General features: G+C 38.0%; 1 protein-coding gene across 13 annotated transcripts in view; it reads right to left on the minus strand.

Moving 5' to 3' along the window:
• The window catches only part of LYPD6B (LY6/PLAUR domain containing 6B), a 223,117-nt gene that overhangs the window by 15,764 nt on the left and 180,613 nt on the right, over positions 1 to 26,740 (minus strand). The window contains exon 1 of one of the 13 annotated variants that reach the window (XM_027835724.1): positions 19,711 to 19,731. The exons of 11 other annotated variants lie outside the window; for them this stretch is intronic. The gene's annotated coding sequence lies outside the window, so the exon portion shown is untranslated. Of the gene's footprint in view, positions 1 to 16,416; positions 16,617 to 19,710; positions 19,732 to 26,740 lie in introns of those variants that run through there. One more of the 13 variants, XM_027835725.1, reaches the window with a different exon arrangement.

Here is a 26,740-nt window from a genome sequence, read left to right on the forward strand (position 1 = left end):
GAATTGCTGAGGTTCTTGAAAATTATTTTGCATTTAGGCTTGATTAGGAAAACTACACACTACTAGCTAGCATTTACATAGCACTTTAAGGTTTGTGAGGCCCTTTATATGGCTAATACATATGTATATAAGCTAGAATTTATATATCTTCTACTTTGTGCCAGGTACCATGCTAAGCACTTTACAAATGTTATCTCATTTGATCCTCACGACAATCCTGGGTAGTAGGTTCTATCATTACTGCCATTTTACAGATTAGGAAACTGAGGTGGAGAGAAGTTAAGTGACTTGCTGACTATCAGATAGTAATTGTCTGAGGCAGGATTTAAATTTAGGTCTTCCTGATTCCAAACACAGCTCTATTTACTACACGAATTAGTCTTACTATATTTATAAGAGTGTTCTAAGCACTCCTTTCACAGGACAAGATGGGAAAGTGAGATTGTCACAAATTAGTCCCTCTGATACTTCCTTTGAGATCAATTTATATTAAACCAAGTTTTGTACTAGAAAAGGCAACATATAATATATTCCAGTGAAGTATCACTCAGAAGACTCTAGTGAAGTATCACTCAGCAACAAAAGCTCTCTTAATCACACTGGGTTACCCGACCCCATGTACAAAGCTGATCCCACCACCCTCAAACCTCACATTTTAAAGGTTTGCTTTACAAACCTCAGAAAAAAAGCTTTGCAGTTTTCTAAGAGCTTTCATATTATCTCATGAGATCCTCACAACAACCGTACAAGACAGGCAGGGAAGAGAGCGGTATTTCTATTTTTACATGTCAAGAAACAGGAGTGAAGAGAAATGATATGACTTATCCAATGTTACCCATTTAGTAAGGGACAGAACTAGCACCCCAATCCGTGTCTTTTTTAGTCCTAGTCCAAACCTCTTTCTACTGAAATTTGTCCAAATCTTTAGTACCAACACTTCCTGAAGATTTTCTACACTGTATCAACCAGAGCTAACTCAAGTCATAGCTCACTCACTGCACATTACAAGAGCCACATCACTTTGTAAACTGTAGTGTCTTTCTACCAGATATTTTAGAGTTCCTATGTGGCTGGAGTTGTAGCACATATGGAGAGTTTGCCTCTCAGCAAAGAGAAAGAAGTTGTTTCTTCCAAGATAGTTGACTTAATATCAGTCAGGAAACAGGATTAGACAACCCTACCAGAAATTCTGGAAAAAGTTAAGTAACCTGAAGTTATAGTGGCTGCCACCATCACCCAGTATGATGGGTTGCCTTATCCTAGTAGTTGATTATCTACTTCTCATGGGTGGGTTGGCATCCTAAGCCTTCCAAGTCTACTTCATGGAAGTCACTGTACCCTGGGACAATGCTAGGCCATATAAGGAACTCAATGCCTGATGAGGTCAATGCCACTACCATAATCATAAAGTACTAGTAGATCATAGTTGTTCTTTCCTTAGCAGGAAGGATAGAAGTGGTAGGTATATAGGAGGCCCAGGTAAACACTGGCAGGTCCACTAAGGACTTCAAAAAGATAAGGCAGGGTGACTCAGGAAGATCACCTCTCTGAGCCTCAGTTTCTTTATCTTTAAAACAGAGAAATTGCTTGTTTTGTTGGCACAGTGAATAGAGTATTAGACATGTAATCAGGAAGACCTGAGTTCAAATCTTATCTTCAACACTTAGGGTTAGGAAAGTATTATTAATTTGGTAGATCAAGGAAATGCCATCCATATAGTATCCTAGAATTTAAATATGACATGTAATAGCTTCTCATTTCCTTCTGGACAAGATGGTGTATTAGGGGATGGAAGATAGTACAGTAAAGCAGAACAGTAGCATGATCAGTGTCAGTAGTTGGCCTACCTTATTCAACTATTTTTATTGATGAAGACATGAAAAGATAAAGAAGGGAAAGAGAAGGGACCTGTGATTTCATTAGCATAAAGAACTCCTGCAATGACAAGCTAAGAAAAATAGGCATTACATGAAATGACAAAATAAAGATTCAAAAAATATTTCAGCGGGATGAAAATGTAGGTTGAAACAAAAAAAAAGATGAACTTCCTTAGGGACACATTTTCTGCCTTTAGATTTTTTTTTTAATCACTGCATAAGGTTACAGAATGAAATGGTGAATTTGAAAAGACCTGAACAGAGTATAGAACCTTAGAACTGGAAGGGACTCAGAGTCTATCTATGATGATACCTGAAGCATGGATCTTTTCTGTAATCTTTCTAAGTGGCCATTTAGCTTCCACTTAAAGACCTCTAGAAACAGAAAACTCACTACTTCTAGAGATAACTTATTCCACTTTTGAAGAGCTCTACTGCTTTATGTATGCCAAGCCTAAAGATGGACCTCTGGACCTGTCACTCACTGGTGGAATTCCTTCCTTCTCTTCCCTCAACCCCGCTCAATCCTGCTCTTCCTTCAAGCACCACTTTCTACATGAAGTCCTTCCAGCTCCCCTTAACTGCTAGCCTTTCCACTCCAATTACTTTTGTGTATGTGTGCGTATGCATTTATTCTGTATATACTTACATGTGTATTTGTTATCTCTCTCATTTGAACTTAAGGTCCTTGAAAGTAGGAATTAATTATTTTTGTTCATTCATATTTTCACTGCCTAACATAGTGCCGGGCACATAATAGGTGCTTAATAAACACTTATCAATTGATTAGTCTATTTCTACTTTCAGGGCCAAGCAGAACCAAATCTAATGCCACAAGAGGGCCTTTGAAATATCTGCAGACAGCAATGCTGCCCCTACTAAGCCTTCTTTTCTCTAAGTAACCCTAATTCCTTCAATGGATCTGTTTTCAACATGATTTGGGGTCCCCTCACCAGGCTGGTTGCCTTCTTATGGATATGTTCCAATAACTCAACATGCTTCATTTACATATGACACCCAGGACTGATCACAACACTGAATATGAGGTCCGTCTGTAGCAGAGTTCAATAGGACCATTGACCTTCTCATTCTGAGCACTGTCTTTCTATAATACAACTTAAATTCACACAAACTTTTTTTGGCTTTTATATTCCAATGTTGGCTTAATACTATATATGCAATCCATTAAGATCCCTAGGGCATTTTCCATATAAACTGTGTTCTAACTATATTCTCAGCCTGTACTTGCACAATTTATTTTTTAAACCACAATTTATTTTTTAAACCAAGTGCAGAATGTTCTGTCCATCTCTATTAAATTTTATCTGATGAGGTGGCCTATTATATTTGCCTGCTAAGCCTTTTTCAGATCCTTATTCCGTCACCTACCATGTTAACTATCACTCCTAGCTTTATGTTATCCATAAATGTGATAAGCATGCCAATTATGTCTTCACCTACATTGGCTAGAATCCTAAGCATACAATTATATTCAGTTAGTCAATATGCATTTATCAAGTGCCTACTATGTGACTGGCACTGTGCTAAGTGCTGGGGATGCAAATAAAAATAAAGATAGTCCCTACCCTCAAGAAGGTTATAATCTAATAGGAGAAGACAACATACACAAGGAAGCTGAAAAGCAAAGGAAAGTACCTGGTGTTGGGGCCTGGTTGAAAAGTCCATCAGAGAAATCCCAAATGAGTATAGCCAGGGGAGAAATGAAATGTCTGAGCTGAGCTCCCTCCTTAAACAGAAGTTTTGAAGTTCATGGTGCCACCTTCCAAACAGAGGGGCAGAGGGTAGTGATACGGAGGAGTACCAAGGCTGGTGGGATCTTATGGGAAGTTTTCCCAATAATGAGCTTCCTGGGGCATGAGGGAGAAGTCAGTGAGAGAAATCCCAAAATAGTACTGCCAGGGGAGAAATTATTATATTTCTAAAACTCTCCATCCAAGTCACTAAGAAATATGAATAAGGATATTCCATGGGCTTATGAAACCACACATTGTCATGGTTTGCCAAATAATTGCATATTATCTATGATGTCTACATTAGTGGGGTTAAGATGTTACTTATGATAAAGACTGAGCTACTCACCCGGCCCAAGTAGATGAAATCAAGCCACTAAGATGTTATTTAGCATGATGATAAAAGTATTTCATCAAGTGGATCCTATGACTAGAATGTTTGGAACCAGGAGCTATAGAATAACTTCTTGCCAGACCTGTGACTTCATAGATGTGTGGATCTCTTGCTGAGGAAGCTACCTCTACCATTACATCTCAGCAACCATTCTGAGACTTCCTGGGAGAACCAAGAGATTCAGCAATTTGGTCCAGAGCACAACCTGATAGGTGTCATGAGTCATTCAACTCCCACCCACCCCCTCTCCATATATATATATATATATATTATATATATATATACACACACACACATATACACACACACTGCATGAATATATTCTATAGTTCAGATGTACTATACACATGTGTGTATACAAACACACACATATATATATGTATGTATATAACATGTCCATGTATGTTCTATAAGGTCACATATACAGGAACTCCTCTCATCCTACCCGGAATAATCAGACCCTAAGTAGGCATTATGCTAGTTCTGGATTTTAGCAATCAATAGGAGACTTTAAAAAGGAAGTTATTTGGAATTTAGATCTATGAGGAAACATGAAAGGAAATCAGGTTATTTAGCCTTAAGAAAAGAAGGCTAAAAGTGATTTGACAAGCATTGATTATATTATTTTCATACTGAGACCAGTGAGTCTCTTTGTTCTTGTTCCCTGCTATGAGGTTTTTGTTTGTTTGTTTGTTTTTTAAGGAAGACTGCAGCATGAAGGTTTCAGTTGGTTTTATGAAATGAATTTTAGCAGTGAGGGGCTGGTAAACAATTGAAAAGGTTTCCAAGGGATATTATGGATACACTTTTCTGCAAGTCTTTAAAAGTAAACTAGATCTAGGATGCTTTAGAGTACATCTCCATGAAGGAATGAGGATGACCTAAAGGACCTTTAAAATCTGTTTTAACACCAGTGTCAACTTCTGAATTTCTAAGTGTCCACCCAAGACATGTTCTTCTTAAAACAGGAATAATTTCTTCACCTGATCAGTTTTTACAGAGTTCCTGCCACATAACATAGTGGGAAAGGCCATGACTTGGGAGTCAGAAGACTTGGTTTGGAGTCTCAGACCTGACATTCACTAGCTGTGGGATCTTAGCCAAATTACTTCACATCACAGAGTTTTATTTTCCTCATCTACAAAATAGGATGATAGTAATACTTGTACACCTATAAAGAAAGCATTTTGTAAGTTATAAAGCACTATGTAAATGTAGTCTATTATTAGAAACTAGAGTGTAAGCAAATGTAGTCACCTTAGGCTGTATCAATAACAGATAGCTAGAGTGGAATCAGAAAGACATGGCTCTGCCTCTTATAAGTTGTGTAACCATAGGCAATGTATCTCAGCCTTGGTTGTTCCACCTGTGAAATGGGGACAAAATCACTAAACTCAAAAGATTGTTTTGAGGCTCAAATGAGAGACTGTTGTAAATGCTTTCCAAACTTTATAAAGTACTATACAAATGCCACTTATTATTGTTACTGTTATTAACAACACAGTATCCAAGTGCAATAAAAGACCCTACCTTACTCCATAGTGATCAGATAATAAAAAAAATCCATCAATTAAGCTCCTACTAGGTGACAGTCACTGTGCTAAGGCAACATCTAAAGTCATGCCTTCAGTTCTTTTCTGGTGGCAAAGAATTGGAAATTGAGGAGATGTCCAACAATTGGGGAATGAAATTGTAGTAGATGATTATGATGGAATACTACTGTGCCATAAGAAAGGATGAATAAGATGCTCTCAGAAAATCCTGGAAAAACTTACATGAATTGATGCAAAGTGAAATGAGGAGAACCAGGAAAATGTCATAACAGCATTATTGTAAAATGATCAACTGTGAATGACATAGCTATTCTCAGCAATACAAAGATCCAAGACTTATGATGAAAAATGCTATCCATCCTCAGAGAAAGAACTGATGGAGTCTGAATACAGATCGAAACATTTTTTTTTTGCTTTCTTGATTTTGGGGTTTTTTTTGTCTGTGTTTTCTTTTACAACATGACTAATATGGAAATATGTTTTGCATGACTCCACATGATAACCTATATTAAATTGCTTGCTTTCTCAATGAGGGAGATGGAGAGGGAGGAAGAGAATTTGGAATTCAAAATTTTAGAAATGAATGTTAAAAATTGTTTTTCATATAATTAGGGAAATTTGGGGAAAAATAAAATACTAAATAAAAAAATAAAGTCCTGCCTTCAGTTTGGGAGTGCCACATTATTAGGATTGATAATATGCAAGAGATTTCTGCATTGGAAAAAAAAGAGAGACTGCTTTGGCTTCTAAGAACCTTTCTAATTAATTTAACATACATTCATTGAGCTCTTATTATGCAGAGCATTGTGGACACAAAGATAAAAACAAAACAACCCCTTTCATCAAGGAGCTTACGTTCTGCTTGGGGTGGAAACAAACAGTTACTTAGATAAGTAAATACAAGATGATTTCAGGAGGGAGCTACCACTAACAGTTAGGGGCTGGGGACCAAGAAAAACCTTGCAGAGGAAGCAACATTTGCAATGGCCCTGAAGGAAGCAGGGATTCTAAGAGGTCACAGTGAATTGGGAGCTCATTTGCTGGAAAGCGGGGCAGCCAGGGATAGAATGTCAAGTTCAGGGAACTTTGCTCTGGTGTTTCCAACTCAAAATCTCCATGGTTATTCATAAAAGAACAGACTTAAGGAGAATGGGGAAGAAAGAAAAGAAGTCCATGAACACAAAAGCCACAAATGCCCTCATAATCTTACATTGTGCTACTCCATAGCTTTAGAGGTTACAAACTTTATAACAGAACTTGTAACTATCTTGATTGGCTTTATAAAATGATTTTGACGTGGTTCTGTACTCAAGTTACAAGTGATATAAAAATCTCTTTTAAAGGAATTGACATATAGGTGATGGTGCCAAGCATCTGATGACATTTTTAAACCAACCTTACAACATACCTGCATTGACCTTAAAATCACTCTCCACTTTTGAAGTGAATGAAAAACCCTAAGAGACAGAGTTTCTGGGTAATTAATAATCAATTTATTGATTAGGCTAGCTAGCAATCAATAAATTGATGGTCAGTGGTTTCTCTCAGGAATGAAAGACACCGAGAGATACACTGAAACACCTTAAATTGGGTGTGTACCTTCTGACAGGGAACTTTCCTGACAAGTGAAACTCAACCCTTATTGGTAGACATTTAATGAGGAGGTGTGCTAAAAGTCTTCAGCTTCTCTTACTGAAAATGTGGCTCGATCATAAGATTCAGTCGACTCCAGCAATTTGGACAAGGGAATCCATCTCCATCCAGACCACTCTGGTTGGTTTTCTCCTTCATGAGCTAGGTCACTCAGTCTAAACTCTAATGGAGAGGTACGAGGACAGGGACTCCTTTCCCCAGGGAAAGTCTCAACCAGACTGGATTCTGCTAATACTCTAAACAGAAGTTAGGTCTCCTAGTTGAGTGGGTTCCTGCCCAAGATTAAAGAGCATGTTCCTTGAGGGCTAGAAGAAATACGCTCAAACAGTCACGTCCTTCAGAGACTGACTTTAACATGAGCTGGAATTTAATGAGGAAACTGAGGGGGAAAGCCTAGATCCCAATTTAATAAGTGGTTATTAATATAATAGTAAAATAATAATTTCTCTCACTCTTTACATGTCATAGCCTGGACTCAAGAATAGACTCAATGGAGTGGGTTTCTTGTTCTACACAAAACCTGTGATCCTTGACTATACTTTAAGCTGAACTCCTCCAATCCATACCCTATGTATGATTTTACCTATGTGGGGAGCTCTTTGGTGTGGAAACTCCTTCCAGTGATACAGATAGGCAATTTGAAAGAGCTGGGAGCAATAGTATTCCATCATAATCATCTACTGCAAATTCACAAATTCAAAGAGCATCACTAAGAGCTTAAGTGATCTCCCTATGACCCCACCACCAGTATGTGTCACAGACAGAACTTGAACTCAAGTCTTCTTGACCCCCAAATCAGCCACTAATCCATTAGGACACACTGCTATTCTTTTTGTCATAATAGCTTTATTGTATCATAATATATGGAAAAAAATCATAAGACTAGTTTTAAATGTCTTCTTGCTTTACGAGCAACATGGTGTACTGGGTAGAGAACTGATGTTGAAGCCAAGCAGACTTGGTTTTAATTCCTCCCTCTGACACATATGGGTCATGTAATCTCAGGGCAAGTCACTTAAGTACTCAATGTTCTAGACAACTCTCTAAAATTTGCCAAGATTGCAGAGAAGGTGCTGATCTGAATTTTTAAAGGGAATCTGGGAAGTTCCCTATAGCAATGAATTCACAGATTTGGTCTCTGCTCAGCTGATCCTCCCTTCTGTGATAACAAATAGCAGGTACTTAATATACTTTTATTGAATTAAATCAGGAAGTATTAGAACACAGTCCCATGAATCTCTTTCCAGCTATCTATTGGTCAAAGATTTGGACCTTTTGGAGCAGAAAGTGATTTCTAACAACTCCAGAGGAAAAGGGAAGCCAAGAATCTCACAAGCAAATAAAAATCAAAGTTCAGTTCTCTGCTAGGGAAAAAATAGTCTGAGGTTTTTGAAAGTGAATTAAGCCCCAACCAAAAATATGGATTTGCTTGATAAATGTTGTTGGTGTAAACACTTGAGTATACAAAGATCAATCCATCAACAAGTATTTATGGTGTACCTGGCACCATGCTGCTAATAAATAATACACTTCACTACCACTGACTTGACAAACCCAATTTCTTTCACGTCTAGCCTCTGATGCTGCTCAGTGTACTATTCACTATCCTTGCTTTACTTCAACAAGTTTATTACTTTTAATAACCGATTAAGGCACAAATATAATCAATTTCTGAGGTTGAAATGTAGTCTCTGCTGGTTAAGGGCCTACTAATCCATACTTCTGTGGTTCATTATGCCAGTCCCAGAGACAGAAAAGAAATAAATTTCTTTTCTTCTTTTTTCTTTTAGAAATATCAAAGTTAAAAAGAGCATTTTAGTGTATAGTATTTGGGGTCTTTTGAATATGACAGTGCTTGTGGTTGGAGTTGTAAACTGGTCCAACCATTCTGGAGAGCAATCTGGAACTATGCCAAGTGTCTATAAAATTGTGCATACACTTTAACCAAGCAATGCCACTACTAAGTCTATATGCCAAAGAGACCAAAGAAAAGGGGAAAAGACCTAGATGTACAAAAATATTCAGAGTAGCTCTTTTTGGGGTGGCAAAAAATTGGAAATTGAGGGGATGGTCTAGATAGAGATGGACTCCCCTGTCCAGAATGGCTAAACAAGTTGTGGTAAATGATTGTGATGGGATACTATAAGAAATTACAAACAGAATAGTTTCAGGATGACCTGGGAAGACTTACATGAACTGATGTAAAGTGAAGTGAACAGAACCAGAACATTGTATTGTAACAGCAATATTATAAACATGATCAACTGTGAAAAACTTAGCTAATCTGATCAAGATGACAAAACAATTGGGCCCATGATGAAAAATGTTATCCACCTCCAGAGAGAAAACTGGTGAATTCTCAATGAAGATTGAAACATACTTTTTTTACTTTCTTTTTATTTTTACAACATGACTAACATGGAAATATATTTTGCATAATTTCACGTGTATAATTGATGTATTGCTTGCCTTCTCAATGGGTAGGGCAGGGGTGAGTGGGAGAGAATTTGGAACTCAATTTTTTAAAAAATGAATGCTAAAAACAAACACATATGTATATATACACACATATATACATACACATATACATATACATATACATATATATAAAATCAGTGCTGAAATAAAGGCAATGGTGCCTCATCTTTGTTACTTCAAATCGACGCCAAAGCAAACCTTTCTGTACCCAATAATCTTCTGGGCACTGAAACACTTTCTCCATGATTCTTTATTGCTTTGGCACAGGGGTTCTATATCCAATCAAAAGTTTTCAGGAATAAAATTAATTTGGTACCAACACAAAAATTGTGTTAAAACAAGATGCTTCTGAACACCGAACTGACCTAGAAAACTAACTCTGGGCCTAACTAGCAATCAGACCACCACTTCAGCTGCTCCAAGGGGAACATATCTAGCTTTACTTTAGAAGAAATGTTGTCTATTTTTACTTTAAGACATAGAATTGTTAGTGCTCATTTTCTGGTCTGCTTTCTTTACCCTCTCTAGCAATTTCACATAGTTAATTCCCATTGTTTCTGGAGCCCTGGTTGGTTTTTTTTTTTTTCAATTAAAAAAACAACAGAGAATTAAGATCAGATAAAATAAGGAAACGTCTTATCATTTAAAGCAGATTTGAACCACTCTACCCAAAGATGTAGAAGTATAGAATGAATGTCATTCTCCCACAAAAGATTACCATGCTAACTACATTCTTGCAAAGTCAAACAACCAGAAGCAGATAGTTCAAGCTCTGGAAGTTGATAACCTTGTAAAGTCAGCCCCTAATAAAAAATTCCAGCATTCTGCATGGATAACAAAATCACAGCACAATTATTTGGTCTACAAATCACAACTATTACCTCTTATAGCAGAAGGAAGTCCACATATATAAAGAAAGATATGCACACAACGACAGCTTGATACTCCCACAGGGAGTTGAAAAATTATATACATTAAATAGTATTTTAATTGCAGCATGAAACTCTACTTTTTAAATAGTTGTTTGAGTTGATTTCCCACAAAGTAAAGGAAAAATGCAGGTGCAGAGTTCAATTTCAAAAACCAATTTAAAAGTTTAAAACTAGCTGTTTATCATTTCCTTCCTCCTGGGTTACATGAACTGGCCAACCTTCATTAATTTTCATGATGCTCAAGTGTGTTTCTGAGTGTAGCTGTATTTGAAACACTTTACAGATAACAGAGGAAGGATAGGTCCTACTCTGAAGAATTTTAAATCTTTGCAAAACATACCAAGGGTATGTGAGAGAATAAAATTTGAGCCTCATTATAATATTTTTCCTTGGGATGGATGGGCAAAACAAAAACAAAAAAAGGAGTAAAAATATCAAGAAATACAGTATTCCTTTCTTAAAGTTGCTATGTTCCCACCTGTCCTTTTTTCCCCTTATAATCTACCTCATCTTTTCTGGTTTGGCTTATATCTAACATCTTTTCTGATTTCTTCACTACACTGACTGGATCCACTACAAATTTATATTACATAGTCTCAACTAGATCCTCACTGCAAAAAGGCAATCCCTTAATACCTTCTTAATCGATTCAACATTCCACTCACTATAATGACTCTTCCAAACCTTTTTATTCTTTCTCAAACTTCTCATGATTCCTCTTCCTCTCAACACTACCAGCTAAAAACCTTGATTCACATTTCACAGAAAAAATTGAGATAATTCACTAAGAACTACCTCTTCTCTCTTCTTTTGAATCCTTCTGCTGCTGTCTCCTCCTTCATCCCATCTCACATGAAGAGATGGTCCTTCTCTGACCAAGGCAAACCCCTCTACATCCAAAGTGATCCCATTCCATCTTATCTTCTCCAACAGATTGTCACTTGTATCATCTCTACTCTCTCACAAATCTTCAGTTTCTCCCCTTCTACTTGCTGCTTCCCTACTGCCTACAAACATACTCTTGCCTCCCCCATCCTTTAAAAACCCTCACTTGATTTGTCTGTCCTCAGGTATCGCTCTTCCCTCTTGTAGCTAAACTCCTAAGAGACCATCTACATTCAGTGCTTCCACTTCCTTTCCTCTCTCCTCTTAACTCTCTGCTGTCTGGTTTCTGACCTTGGGGTTCTTTCTTTTGCACCAAAGTGTTTCTTATCCTTTCTGGTTGACTTTATAAAAGTAAACATACTAGTGGAGACTCCTGAGCTGTGGTTTTGAGTATGTGTTGATTCACAGAGTTCCTTGAACTTGGAGTAGTTTCTGGTAGACGATCTTCAAGCCTATCTGTAAATTTCACATTTACTTATATATATTTTTGAATTGTAAGGGGCTATTTCATACTTATACATCCTAAGGCACTCAAGGCAACTGGTGGTATAGAATAGTACTTCTTAAACTATGGGTCACAATCCCATATGGGGTAGTGAAAAATTTGGCAACAGTAAAAGGTTTTTGAATGCACAACGACCAAAAATTAATCAAAAATCAAATGCATATTGAATCTGAGGCGTTTCTGACAGCACCTGTCCATGTTGCATTGTGCAGCTTCACTGCAGCCTTGATTCTGAACACAAAGCATGCATACTTTGCACTGCATATGCCCTCGGAACACCGGCAATACTGCTGCTTAAAAAGGGGTCACAAGTGGAAAAAGTTTAAGAAGCCCTGTTAGTGGATATAGTGTTAGGTCTAGAATCAGGAAGAGGAGAGTACAAACAGCCTAAGATACTTCCTAGCTGTATGATCCTGGGCAAGTCACCTAACCTCTGTCTGCCTCAGTTTCTTCAACTGTAAAATGGGGATAATGATAGCACCTACCTTCCAGGGTTGTTGTGAGGATCAAATAAGATATTTGTAAAATCACTTAGCACAGTGCCTGGCACATAATAGATTAGCAAATCCGTAATAGATTAATAAATGCTTATTCCCTTCCCTTCCTGTCTCCCACCTAGACTGTAAATTCCTTTAAGGGCAGCAACCATGTTTTATGTTTTCCTATATCTTCCACTATGCCTAGCATAATTCTGCCTAGATAGGCATTTAATAAATACTTGTTCATTAGAGCCTTCTAAGTGTTTTCATATTTCATTTGTCTTCATAAGATATCTGTGGGATACAGAGGGCAAGGAATTACAGTGAAAAGTAGATCAACCTCCTCTATCACTTCTTTGAGTAATATTGCTGTTACCTTCTATGTATCTGTGTCCCAAGAGTGAGTCATGGAATCAGAGACCTGGAGCTAGAGGGGCCCACAAAGACCCTCTCATTCTTTTTACCAATGAGGAAACTGAGGCCTAGGAATTTGCCCATGGCTTCATACACATGCAATGAGCATCAGAGATGGGATTTGAACACAGGGCTTAGGACTCCAGAGTGAGGGCTCCTTCCATTGTACCACACTTCTGTTTTATGTTTATAAAGATCTGCCTAGCACTCTCTTAACCTTCTCATTCAGTCCTTAAATCTTTACTCTGGGTGTTTAGCCTTTCATCTCAGCAACTGTCAACACTCCCCCCTATCCCCCCACCTTGCCTTGATTCTGGCTCTCGGCCCCCTCCCCCACTCAAGGACACCTGAAAGGAAGAAGGAACCTAAGAAAAATCAGACAAGGGCACATATAAATATCATCCACCAATTGTCTAAATACTGCAGTTGATGATCAATAAAAGCTTGCTGTTGACAGTTTTGTATTAGTTTTCAAGACTACAAAATCTTCTGAGAGCAGTTTATATATATACATAAAATGCTGGTGGAAAAGCCTTTTCAAAGGGCTAGGGCTTTAAACAAACCAGGCACCCTGCCCTGTTCGTTTGTTTGTTTGTTTAAAATATGGTTTGTCATTCGGAACTTGATAAACCAACATGAATATTTTCTTATTCAAAAAACAGAATATGAGGATTGTGTATGAATCTCCATTATAATATAGCTTGTTTTATTTTATATACACAAATTTAGCACATTCGCTCCAACTATCTGCATGTTTACATTTCCTTCTTAACCTCCTTCTGTTCTTTTGTGCATTTTAAAAAATGCTACATTGACACTCTCCTCTGTCATACTTTCTTTTTTGCAACATTATCATTATTTTCCCTAACCATTTCTCCTCAATTTTTAATAAAACCTCCCTTGTAATAAATAAGCCTAGTCAAGCGAAAAAAAAAAGGCAGAAAGGAAGGAAGTAAAGAGATGGGGGAGAGAGAGAGGGAGGAAGGAAGGAAGGAAGGAAGGAAGGAAGCAAGGAAGGAAGGAAGGAAGGAAGGAGAAGGAAGGAAGGAAGGAAGGAAGGAAGGGAGGAAGGGAGGAAGGAAGGAAGGAAGATCCCCATATTGGTTTCATCTGAAAATATGTCTCATTCTACACCTCTATGCCAAGTGGGAAAAATGTTTCATCTGGAGTCAGTGCTGATAATCACATTGATTAGCGTTCTTAAAGCTTTTTAAATCATTTTCCTTTACACCACTACTGTCATTGTATGAGTTATTTTTCTGGTTCTGTCCATTTTCTTCTGTATCAGATCACATATGTTGCCTTGGACTTCTCTGTCTCCTCACCAGCTAGCTGCCTTTCCTTCCATAGAGGTCTCTGGGCTGGGGACACTTCTACCCTTAGGGGTCCACTTCTGATTGGTGACTTCCTCCATGGCCTCACCATTTCCAGAGGTACCCTAGTCATGCTTCTCTTCACTTCCCATTCAAGTCACTCTCTGGGCTCCACCACAACTTTGCCAGCCACCTTTCCCCAACATGAGGACCCTTTCTCCCACACTTGCAGTTACCCTCTGTGTCTTGTCTCTCCCTCCTCATTAGAAGGTAACATATTTGAGGGTAGGGACTATTTTGTTTGTATCTATATCCTCAGCACTTAGCACAGTGACTGGCACATAGTAAGAACTTTAAAAATGCTCTGCTGAACCTGTCACTTTGATCATTTCTTAATTATATTCCATTCCATTCATTTTCTACAATTTGCAGAGCCAGTCTTCCCAACCAATTAGCACCTTTTCAGTTTCCATGTCCTTTAACCCAAAGTGCTTCTATAAAAAACTTTTCTACAATATGGATCTTTTATCCTCTTTCTTTTATCTCTTTAGGGTGTATTTCACCTATGATTCTTGTCTGGACTCTCCATGACCCCATGTGAGGTTATCTTGGCAGAGATACTGGAGTGGTTTGCCATTTCTTTCTCCAGCTCACTTTATAGATGAGAAAACTGAGGCAAATAGGGTTAAGTGACTTGCCCAGGGTCACACAGTTAGTAAGTGTCTGAAGCTGGATTTGAACTCAGGAAGATGAGTCTTCCCGACTCCAGATCTGGCACTCTTTCCACTACACCATCTAGCTGTCCTTCCCATATGGTTAGATTCTAACCATTAGAACAATGTTTTCTAACATGAAACTTCTCATAAACCATACAAGTATTTCCAGCTTTATGACTTCACTATTCCCTTGCATTTTCCTCTATTTTAGATTCTACACAACATTGGCTCATGAGTGAAAATAATCTTGTATTGACTCTATGAGATATCAGGCCTTAACTGATGTGTCTATTATAATATGTGGAAAGGAATGAAACCTTACCACTCCGTCTAACTTGCTTTAAGTCAAAATATGCATGTTAGAGAAATATAGGAATAATCATCTATGAACAATGATTGACTAAGCTCTCCCTTTCACAGGAAGCATTCAGCAGAAAACGAAGAGAAATGTTGGATAACTTGCAGTTGCCAGATTAATTTATAGACAACTGAAGTTTATGTCCAGCAATTTTTTGCTACTGGAAGTTAGGGGCACAGTGGATAGAGCATGAGGCTTGGTCTTAGAAAGACTCAAGTTCAAATCTGCCTCAGACATTTGCTAGCTGGAAAAAGTCACTTAATCTTTTTAATGCCTCTGTTTCCTTAAATGTGAAATGGGGATAATATAGCACCTATCTCCCAGGGTTGTTGTGAGGATATTTGTAAAGCACTTAGGATAGTCACTGTCATATAGTAGGTGCTTAATAAATGCTTCCTTCTTTTCTTCCTTCCTTTTTTCTCTTTCTTTCTTTATCACTTTCTTTCCTTCCTTCCTACTGTTATTACAGATTTATTACTTGGATTTACAATTCTGTGCTATCTGTGCTAGCCATAAAGAAAAGCAAAAGTCACCTTTATTAAAACAATATGGCAGCAATACTGCCCTGGCTCTGAGCAAGCACAATTTCTATTTCTATTCACCTTAGAGAGAACTAGGTTTATGAATTTGGAGGCACCTTCAACTTTAGGTTATAAGGTCACTAATTAGTCCATTTATCACTTATACCATACTTTTCATCTTCAAAGTGCTTTCTGGGACTTAAATAATCTTCATCACATTTCCTCTATAAATTGGAGATAATCACAATCATCATCTCCAATTTATGGAGGAGGAAACTGGAGACAAAGAGGTTACAAGCCATGCCAAAGATTATTAAGGAGATCTGTACAAAAGGTGAAATTAAAACATAAAAGCTGTTGCAATGCCCATTTCTTGGTTCAGAACATTTTACCACACCTTGACCGTACTATTTTCCCACCATCTGTGCCAACACAAGAAGATAAAAACACTATTTATTCCACATTAGAGTGAGAATGAAAAGGATTGCTATTTGCCACTTACAAAACAGTTCAGACTTTTTTCCCACAGTAATTCTCAGTCCTTAGTTACCTCACCCAGACTTTGTTCATTCAAAAAAAAAAGTTACTCGGATGATTCTTCCCACTGTCTTCTTCTTTATCCATCTCCCAATGTAGGTGAAGCACATAGAATTCCCCTCTTGCACCCTTAGTAGAACAAGTCAGTGTGAAGGTGCCTGTCTGAGCGTGCATGGTGCCCTGGGCAGCAATGATGGTTCTCTCTGAATTTCCGCTAAGAAACATGTCAACTGCTGCTTGGCAATCCTTTTATTCATTTCTTGTTGGTTCCCCAAGTGCATGCCTTAGAGTAGCAATTCCAAACCTGTTCTATTCTTCCTAAATCCTTAATCCTACTGTTCCACACCCTCACTCCACCCCTCTTAAAATTTTATCCTATCTTGGCTTACATGAAAATATATTTGCCTTAGTTTTCTTTCTCCGCCTTTTCTACTTTCCTTTCCTCCTCCTGAATAGGTATGGCCCAAGGTCTTTAGCCTTTTGGCTCAACTCACCCTCATTGATATCTGCTTTCAGTTTCAACTATCATCTTTAGGTTGATGATTCTCAAATATTAATTTTCTGTCACAAAAAATGGCATAAATAACTATTTCAGGTCACATATTATATGTTCCTGTATTCCTTTAAAATACATATTTTTACACATACCAAGTTGGATTAGGTGACCAGGTTTCATTTCATCTATATGTTATAATATACACATCAACTAGGGCCTAATAGGTTATAAAGAGCCAATATCTGATTATTTTTGCTAATGAACCAGTGGTATGTAGAATCTAAAACAATGGAAAATGCAAAAAATCATTTTCATTTGACTTTAAATAATATTGGGGGAGGTAGGGTGAGAGAGAGGCATACCACTATCCAGTCCTAATTATATTTTGCTAATGACGATATTAAAGTTCTATTAGAACTTTGTGAATACACTACTCACAGGCAGCCTCAGACTGAGTCAAAGTGAAAGCCTTTCTCAGAAATAGTGATTATGCTGACAAACATGTTATGAGTTTCATGCTGACATCATTACTACCCGGGTTGCTCCACAGACTGTAACAAGAGGCTGGGAGGATTCCACATAAGCCAATTCCCTTCCTATTTAGATCTTTGGCCCCAAAGCATACCAGGGTGGCAGAGGGAAGGTTGCTGATATTCTACACATTACTCATCTTGACTGGGGAGATATATGTGTGCATACACATTCTAATATGCATATATAATATATGAATGCACACATATGTATGTACATGTATATGTGTATATATTTATATATGTGTACATATATACACATATATAAACACGTACATAAACACACTTGGACAAAATGGTGTTTTTCCACATATTTACGTATATAAGAGAAATCTGTTAGCTTAACAAACTAAGTAAGTGACTTATGTGACCGTGGGCATGTCATTTTGCTTTTGTAGGCGTTGGTTTCCCGACTTGTTCCAAAAAAAAAAAAGAGTAATTGGTTAGAAAAGGTAATTGCTAAGCTTGCTTCCAGATTTGGCATTCTTTGATTAAGTTTTTAACCCTCTCAGGGATCTGCCTCTCAGGATTAATTCACAAGTGGTAACAGAACCGTCTTCCCTCACCACTTTCCTTACACTGATTAGTAGTGATGGAAATGGAAATTACTTACTCTAGTAATTTCAACTTTACTACTGTTGAATGATTTGCATATTGATGGAGCCAAGGAGGTCCCAGAAAGTCCTAGGACTGCATTCCTTTCCCATGTCCCACACATTTCCACTCCACTTAATTGGATGTGAAATGTGTGCTTCTTCTATCAAAGCCAATATTTATTCATCTCATCTAAGAAAAGCCTTTCCCTCTTGTCTAAGTAATGATTCCAGCCTAGTGGACCATGGTGATTGAAGTGGGGGTGTAATGGAAAGACCACTGGCCTGGGAGGATGAGATCTGAGTTCTGTCCTAAATCTACCATTAATTAGCTAGGTGGCCTGTTCACTTCATGTCTCAAAGTCTTAATGTCCTCATCTAAAAAACAATCTCTAAAGTTCCTCTGAGCTTTAATCTTCTGTAATTCTAGGTGCTGGAGAGGCTAACCGTCTTCTTTCCCTGCTACTACTACTACTACTACTATTTCTTTTCTCCCCCTCCTCTTCTTCCTCTCCTTGTCCCACTTCATGCTTCTTGTCTCTACCCATCTCTCACAGTCTCTCCAAGTATCTGTGTCTCTGTTACTCTCTCTATGCCTATCTCTTTCGGCCTTTCTGTCTCTTGCTTGCACGCATACACATACACACACACACACACACACACACACACACACACACACACACACACACACTCTGTCCATCGCTGGATAAGAAATAGAAGAGCTAGGGTGCAGACAAAGATTGGGAACACAAAAACAGGAAAGCAGCTACCTAATAAGGCTCCAATTTTATCACCTCTGGAGTTATCTTTTTTCCATCACAAAAGGACATTAAACTGTCAGCTCCAGAAGTAAAGGTGACAGAAGCCACCTTTAAAGAAACATTGTTCCACAATCAGCAGCTTAAAAATTTACAGCCTTGTCTTTCTGTTCACACAAAGTCTCTTCTCTACTCCATCCAAATGAGAGCAGAAGATACAATGGGAATGTTTCACCCTGGGAGAAAGCAGCCTGCTGTGCGCTACACTTCCGCGGGTGAAGAGAGAGGGGGTACTTAGCTGATTATATGTCTGCATATTGAAAACAACCAAACAAATGAAAAACAATGTAGTTCACTGTGTGCCTCCCTAATGGAATATAAGGAAAAAGTCTTTCCTCTTAATCAGTGTGAAAAGTAAAGTTTACTCATTACAAAAGTCAGGACTCTTCTTTCTCTACGATTCTTATTTTAATGAACTTAATAGCATAATTATGTTTTAACACCTAACAGGAACTCAACAAACCTGCGGCATTGCAAAAAAAAAAAAATAACCTTCAGTTAGACTAGCTTCACATTTAAATCGAGACTTCCATGATGAAATGGAGGACAACCCTCATCTGCCTTTGTCTGCAAGAAAATATTAATACCTGAATCTAGATAACAACACAGTTTTTAAAAAAAAGCAAACAAACAAACAAACAAAACAAAACCTAGTTTCTGAAGTTAACCCCTAACATGGTATTTTCTACCAAGTCACAAGCAATAGAATATCAAGTTAGGAAGTGAAGCTTGGCTGCTATCTCATGAATATTATCTTTTAAATGTACTTAACCACACTCCCTTTGAATTGTATTATTCAGGCCCTGGCCATAAATCACAGATTTCCAGAACTTACCAGCCCCTTCCTTTTGTCACCTGAAAAATTCCCCTTCCAACCAAAACACAAAGAATAAATCTTTGCACCAACCTCCTTTTCTTTACATCTGATCACTGCTCTCATCAGCCTGCTTTCCAACCAGCCAGAAGCTGTGTTTTTACTGGAACAGGAGAAATCAATTTGAGTCCCTTTACCTAATCTCTTTCTTGCCTTTCTTCCTACATTCAGCTCCCTTATAAAATGTCCTGACTCAAAAACAGAGGTTCAGTTCAGTTCAGTGAGTGATTAAGCAATTTACAAACTGGCTCAGAGAGCCTGCTTCTAATTGCTATGACCCCATGGATAAGCTTCACTCTTACTTCCAGAAGGCAGGGCAGGCTAGCCAATGCTTCACACCAAACGCACTCTGGGCTTGTTCCTGCATTGAGCTTTTGGAGACTACAATTACATTTTTTTTTAGTTAAACCAGGTCAATGTGAGATTGTAATAGTGAAAATTTCTTTCAAAATTCAAGCTACAACCTCGAATGACTCTCCTAGATTATTCCTCCATTAGTTCATTGACAGAAGCTTTGGCTCTAGTCCTCAAACTCACAAGGGCAGGGCTCACTTCAAAGAGTGTAAGGGTCAACATTCCTCATGGGTAAGACCTAGGAGGCACACAGCAGAATTATCTTGCTAAATATTTCTGTCCATTATTCTCAGAAAAAAAAAATAATATGTATGGAAGAAGACACAGTAGGTAAAACTTCATAGCTCCTCTCTCCCCGCAAACTCCACAAAATACCCTCATAGCTTTCTTTGCTTTGGAGCTATTTTTAAAAGTACACAAACAAACCTCAGTTATACATCTAGAATTGACTCCCTGGCAGCTAATTAATAAATAAATCCTTAATAAAAGGATTTGTTCTGTGAACTTCAGTTTCAGTCATAGGGCGGCCACTTGAGGACCTGGAGGGCCACATGTGGCCTCAAGGCTGCAGGTTCCCCACCCTTGCCCTGGCCAATCTCTATTTTTTGAAGTTATTTCCCTCTTTCAAGGTCCAACCCTGGTTTGATATTCTTCATAAAGACCTCCCTGATGCTCTCCCCACCCCTAAGAGAAAAAGATCTTTCTCTTGCATTCTTATCACAGCACTTTACCCCAACCAATACTCTGTACTTACTTCATTCTATTCTGTCTTAGATAATAGAATATAAGTCTCTTAGAAGCAGGGTCTTTGTCCCTCCTCTAGCTTGCCTCTGTATCCCCAGCACCCAAAACTGAAAAGATGGAAATACACCTGTGTAGATGAGAAGAGCTAAAGAGACACAGAAAGCAGAGAAAGAGGAAATATGGGAGAACAAGAATGAATAGGATAATCATAGCTTTATTGTGGGTTCACCTTGTACCAGAAAAACCATCCCAGCAAGGACAATTGTGTTATGAAAATTTCTTTTGGGCACTCAAAGCCATATGCTGCAGGGCTATTAGATCCTGATAAAGGAGGTCTATTCTAGGAGATTAGTAAATCAAAACTAAGCTTAGAGACCCAAGGAAAGAAAGTGAGATTGAGAATTATTTTAGAATATTACATAAGCAAAGAGTCTCTGAGTGTATAATATATTAGCAATTGGGAAGAAAGGATGGAGGCAGAAAAAAAATAGAAGCTATAATTGCTATTATCAAAGACTGTGAAATTTAGATAAAGTCCTTGCCAGTTATAAATTCCTTTGATTCTATGATTACATGGCATTCACCCTAGAAAAAGTAAAGAACCATTTCAAAGAAATGTGAAAAAAATACCTATTAATGCGCATAAAACCTCACTATAATTCTATCCTTGGAGTCTTTGCTAAAGTACCATACTTAGAGGTAAAATAGCTTTATCACAGGTGACTTCTGATACTTTCAATGAGTACCCCCTTACTCAAAGAGTTTCTACAAAAAACCCTCCTTATAATCAAATGTGAGAATGGTTCATGTTATAAGAAAATCTAATTAACAAAAAGAGAATATGTAAGAATTAAAAGAACATGGAGTTGTTTGTTAAGAGAGAGCAGAATGGGGTGGGGTTACATAAGGAAAAATCTTGTAGAAGTGAATTCGTGTCTATTGGGTAAAAGACACACTGTTGAGCAAAGTGGGAAAGGTGTATCCCAGGTGAGGAAAAGACCCAATTCCCTCTTACCAGCAGTTTATTTCTTCTCTTCTACACTGACCAACTCAGGTCATAAGCCAAATCAGATCCAGCAGAAATTCTACTAAAGTAGTACTAAGTAGAAGAAACAATACGTACAGAGTTATAAGACCTGGGTTCTGGTTCTGCCCCTTCACAGCTGTTTGATCTTGATCAAGTCCCTTGACTATTCAGCCTTGGTTGCTTTATCAGTAAAATGAGGATAATAATACTTGCACTAACTATCTGCCAGGGTAGTTTCATGTATAGCACTTTTTAAGTTGTAAAGCATAAATATGAGCTATTACCAATACTACCAGATCCTAGCCCTCAAGAAAACACAATTTCTTGCTCTTTTCACTAAAAGTAACAACAACCCTCTTTTTTCTTTTCCTTTCTTGATTTTCTCACTTCTTTGTTTCTTCAGAAGAGTTTAGAATGTGACAAATGAGTTACTAAAAATTCATCTCTACAGGAGGGAAGGGACCGTGTACAATTGTTGTTGTTTAGTTGTTTTTCAATCGTGCCTGACTCTCTGTGATCCCATTTGGGGTTTTCTTAGCCAAGATACTAGAGTGGCTTTGTCATTTCCCTTTCCAGCTCATTTTATAGATGAGGAAACTGAGGCAAACAGAGTTAACTAACTTGCCCAGGGTCACACAGCTGGTAAGTGTCTGAGGCCAGATTTGAACTCAGGGAGATGAGTCTTCCTGACTCCAGAATCAGTGCTTTGTGCACTATGGCGCCACCTAGCTGCCCCGTATGCACTTATAAGGGACAGGCAATGAAGCAGGAGAGGGAATATCCTGACACATTCTAGTGCCATCTTGACTTCACCTGCTTCTCTCTTCTAAAAGAAGCACAAGGCTTGTCCTACTTCTTCTCTGAACCAGTCTTATCTGTCTCAGTTTCGTGCTGTGTACAGATAGGCTCAGGCCCATTCAGTTTTGCTGGAAAGGGTGTGATTAGACTTGTCAGTCAAGCTTTGAAAAGAAACTTCCCTGCTTAATCACTCCTTCAAAGTTAATTTTCACGAGCTACTCTTGTGAAATGTGTATCAGTTGAACTACTTACAGAACAGTGAGGATTCAGTGGGACCTTGGAGAAAGGACAGAATTCAGGAAACTTGGCCAAATTTTGCGGTAAGCAGCAGCCTGCTTCCACTTTTATAAATGTATTCCATGTTCTTGGCTTCCTTCAGTCTAGGTAATTACATCTAGCATTAGATTATAAGTGTCATGCTTTGGCAATATCAAACCAAATTTATCTCTGGAGCTTTTCATAGCTGGGGAAGCATTAATCAAAATATCCTGTGAAAATGAAAATTTATTATGATGCACACCTTAAAAAACCTTTATACTGACTGTTTCCAAAATTGCTAAGAATTCATATGAATAACCCGCTCTAGGTGAGCAGAAGGGTGCTGTGGGAAAGTGTTATTTATGTTGAAGTTCTCTGTGTTCATTATACATAGGGCATGCTACCCATTCACCAGGAGGCTCCTACTGTCTAACGAATAGACCTTCAAAGTAATCCATGACTTTGACCAAAATATAGCTGAAAACAAAAAAAGGAAATATTTATTAAGCACCTACTATGTGACAGGTGGGCAGCTAGGTGGCACAGTGCCTCACCCGGAATCAGGAAGACTCATTTGAGTTCAAATCTGGCCTTAGACATCTACTAGTTGTGTGACCTTGGGCAAGTCACTTAACAATGTTTGTGTCTGTTTCCTCATCTGTAAAATGAGTTGGACGAGGAAATGGCAAACCACTCTAGTATCTCTACCAAGAAAACTCCCAATGGGGTCATGATGAGTCAGGCACAACTGAAAGGACTGAACAGCAACAAAATCCCAAAAGAAAGATGATAATAAAAGTAGTAGCATGATTTCTAGAAATCACAGTGAACAGTTAAGCTGTCTGTGAGTAATGTATGTACTTGTGGTAGGTAGAAAAACAACCTCAATTAGAGACCAGGTTAAGAGGTATTAACAAAGAGGATTAGTGCCTAGGAGGGCCCCTAGCTGAAATCAGAAGAGAATTTTCAGGGTATTAGGCAAGGGGAATTGTGGAGAGAAATGTTCATGAGTGTATCTCCTGTACTGGCAAGAGGTATGGAAAACATCTGAAATCAGGAGTTGTGAAAACTCTCATTTCAAGGGCTTCCAGTATATTTTATTATATTGTACCCCCTTTCTTGGTTTAAAATTTTTACCTTGCCTTTCTAAAAAGGGAACAAGGTAGCCCTTGACCTTCAGATATGTCAAAGATTCTTTGAGGTCACAGTCACTTTTCCAGGGGATTTTTCTTTTTTGTCCAAACCTGTGATTTCTTTAGCCTGAGAAACTTCTGGAATAGAAACTCCTTCTACCTATGCAGATCATAGAGGTCTACAACCTACAGTATCTGAGAGTTGTCTGATACCCTAACCTGATATATGTCTGAAGTAAGACTGGCACCCGTCTTTATTTATTTGCTTATTTATTTATTTTAGGCAACTGGGGCTGAGTCACTTGCCCAGAGCCACACAGCTAGTAAGTGTGAAGTGTTTGGTCTGAGGCTGTATTTGAACTCAGGTCCTCCTGACTTCAGGACCAGTGCTCTATCCACTGTGCCACCTAGCTGCCCCTGGAACCCATGTTTTCCAGACTCCTAGGTCAGTCCACCCTGCACCTCTTCCAGTTGATTACTGTATCCATAAATACTGACATAAGAAATACCTCAAATCCTGAAGTAATGAAAACAGATCCAAAATGTGTCCATATTATTTACTTAGCAGTATTCTTATTGTCTAAAGATATTTCTCCTTTCTCTATAGTAAAAATGAAATATACTTTGAAACATACATTTTTTTAAAAAAATCTATGCATTTGCTTAGACGAATAGGAGGCAGTGTTTATAATGTAAGGCTTGGAGTCTGGAAGACCTGAGTTCAAATCTCATCTCAGATTGTTATTAGTTATGTGACCTTGGGAAAGTCACTTAACCCCTCTGTGTCTCAGTTTCCTCATATGTAAAATAAGGATAATAATAGCACTCACCTCACAGAGTTGTTGTGAGGATCAAATGAGAAAATAAATGTTTTGCAAACCATAAAGTGATACATAAATGCTATCTATATTTAATAAATGAATCCACTGCATAGAGTTTCTAGGCTGTTTTGCTCACACTTGGCACCTCAGTAAATGAATGGAAAAGTCATAAGGACTACTAAAATACTTTTTCTCTGGCATTGAAGGGCATTTTGTGACTTGAAGCAACACTCCTCATGATTGTAGACTCACTTTCTGCAGCAGCTGCAAGTGTCTTACAGGAAGTTTCTATTTTTTTTCATCTCTTTGGATGAACTTTAACCCTGACTTGTGCGGTTGCTCTATGTATTCCCCCTAACTTTAGCTCTGTGGATTGATTTCTAGACTGTGCCTAATTGGTCCTGGGAGCAAATTTGACCTTGAACTCATTAGGAAAAGAGCACTGCAACTAAGAACTTATTTGCCTTGTCTCCAAAGGTGCTCCATATCCATTTGAAATAGCTAGAATTTTAATTTCCTTTTGGTAGTGAGCCAGAATTTAGAACTGTGTCTCTGTTTTTGGCATACCATTACAGTGGGCCACTTGCAAGGTATCAGGGATCAAAGTACTTACTGAATATCTATAATTGGGCTAGCACACTGCTAGGCGCTGTGGAGACTACAAAACAGGTCACAGTGTCCGACCTCAAAGAGCTCCCTAAACTCACTGGGGAGACAAGAGACAGACATGTAAAACACTTAGAGAACAGAACAACTCGGTATATCATTAAATGACAAAATGTGTGACCTAGGGAAGCAGTTCTCAGAGTTTGGGCCAGAAACTTCTGGAGGTCCCTGAGATCCATTCTGGAGGTCTATGAAGTTAAAACTATTTTAATGGTCATACTAAAACATATTCATTTTTAATATGGTAAACAGCAATAGATATTACCCACAAAAGCTCTCTTAGGAGTCCCCAATAATCCTTAATAGTGTAAATGGGTCCTGAGACCAATAAATTTGAGAATTTCTGGTCTAGAGTATAAAGAATTCAGAGAAAAATGAAACTAGTATGCTAAATTGATCAGAAAAGCTTGATGGAGGAAGACACAAAATTCATTCATTTGACAATTGCTTACTAAATGCCTACTATGTTATATCATTGTGCTAAAATGCAATGAGAGTTAAGACAGACTTCCTGTTGTCATAGAGCTTATAGATTGGGAAAAATCAAGGACTAAAGGATAAATAGGCATTGGGTAGGTGAAGAAGAGGAGGGAAATATTGCTGGGGCCAGGGGCAACAGCAGGAAAAGAAAAGGGCTGGGAGATGATTATTCAGTTCGATTCAACTGAACAAACATGTATTAAGCACCTACTATGTGTAAAGAACTTCGTGGAAAAAAAAGAACTTTGTGCTAGATAATAAAGAAGATACAAAGTTTGGATACGGCAGTCCTTATGAAGCTTACAGTCCAGTAAGGGTATGAGACGTGTAAATATAATTTTAAAATAATACTCACTAGCTGTGTGACTATGGGTAAGTCACTTAACCCCATTGCCTAACCAAAAAAAAAAAAAAAAGCAAAGGGAGAAGAAGGAGGTAAGAAAAGGTTTCATGGAGAAGGCAGAATTTCAGGTACACTATATTATGTTATCTATGGAATATGAATGCTTTTTGGAATGAGCAGGTCAAATTGTCCATTGTTATAATTTGGGCAACAGATTGCAGGTATACGTCTCAATTCAGGTACTGTCACTTCACATGGTATTGTGAAAATTTTATCATTGGAGTCCATAGACCTAGATTTTTTTTCCCTATTTCTATAACCAGCTAACTTAAATAGTTATGTGAAGTAGATTACCAACCTTCTCTAGCTTTTAGTTTCTTTCTTTCTTTCTTTCTTTTTAATGTTTTACACTTTGAGTTTTATTTATCTTTTATTTTTA

The sequence above is a fragment of the Vombatus ursinus genome, unplaced genomic scaffold (genome assembly GCF_900497805.2).
Source record: "Vombatus ursinus unplaced genomic scaffold, bare-nosed wombat genome assembly UNPS02014816.1, whole genome shotgun sequence".
Classification (NCBI taxonomy): Eukaryota; Metazoa; Chordata; class Mammalia; order Diprotodontia; family Vombatidae; genus Vombatus; species Vombatus ursinus.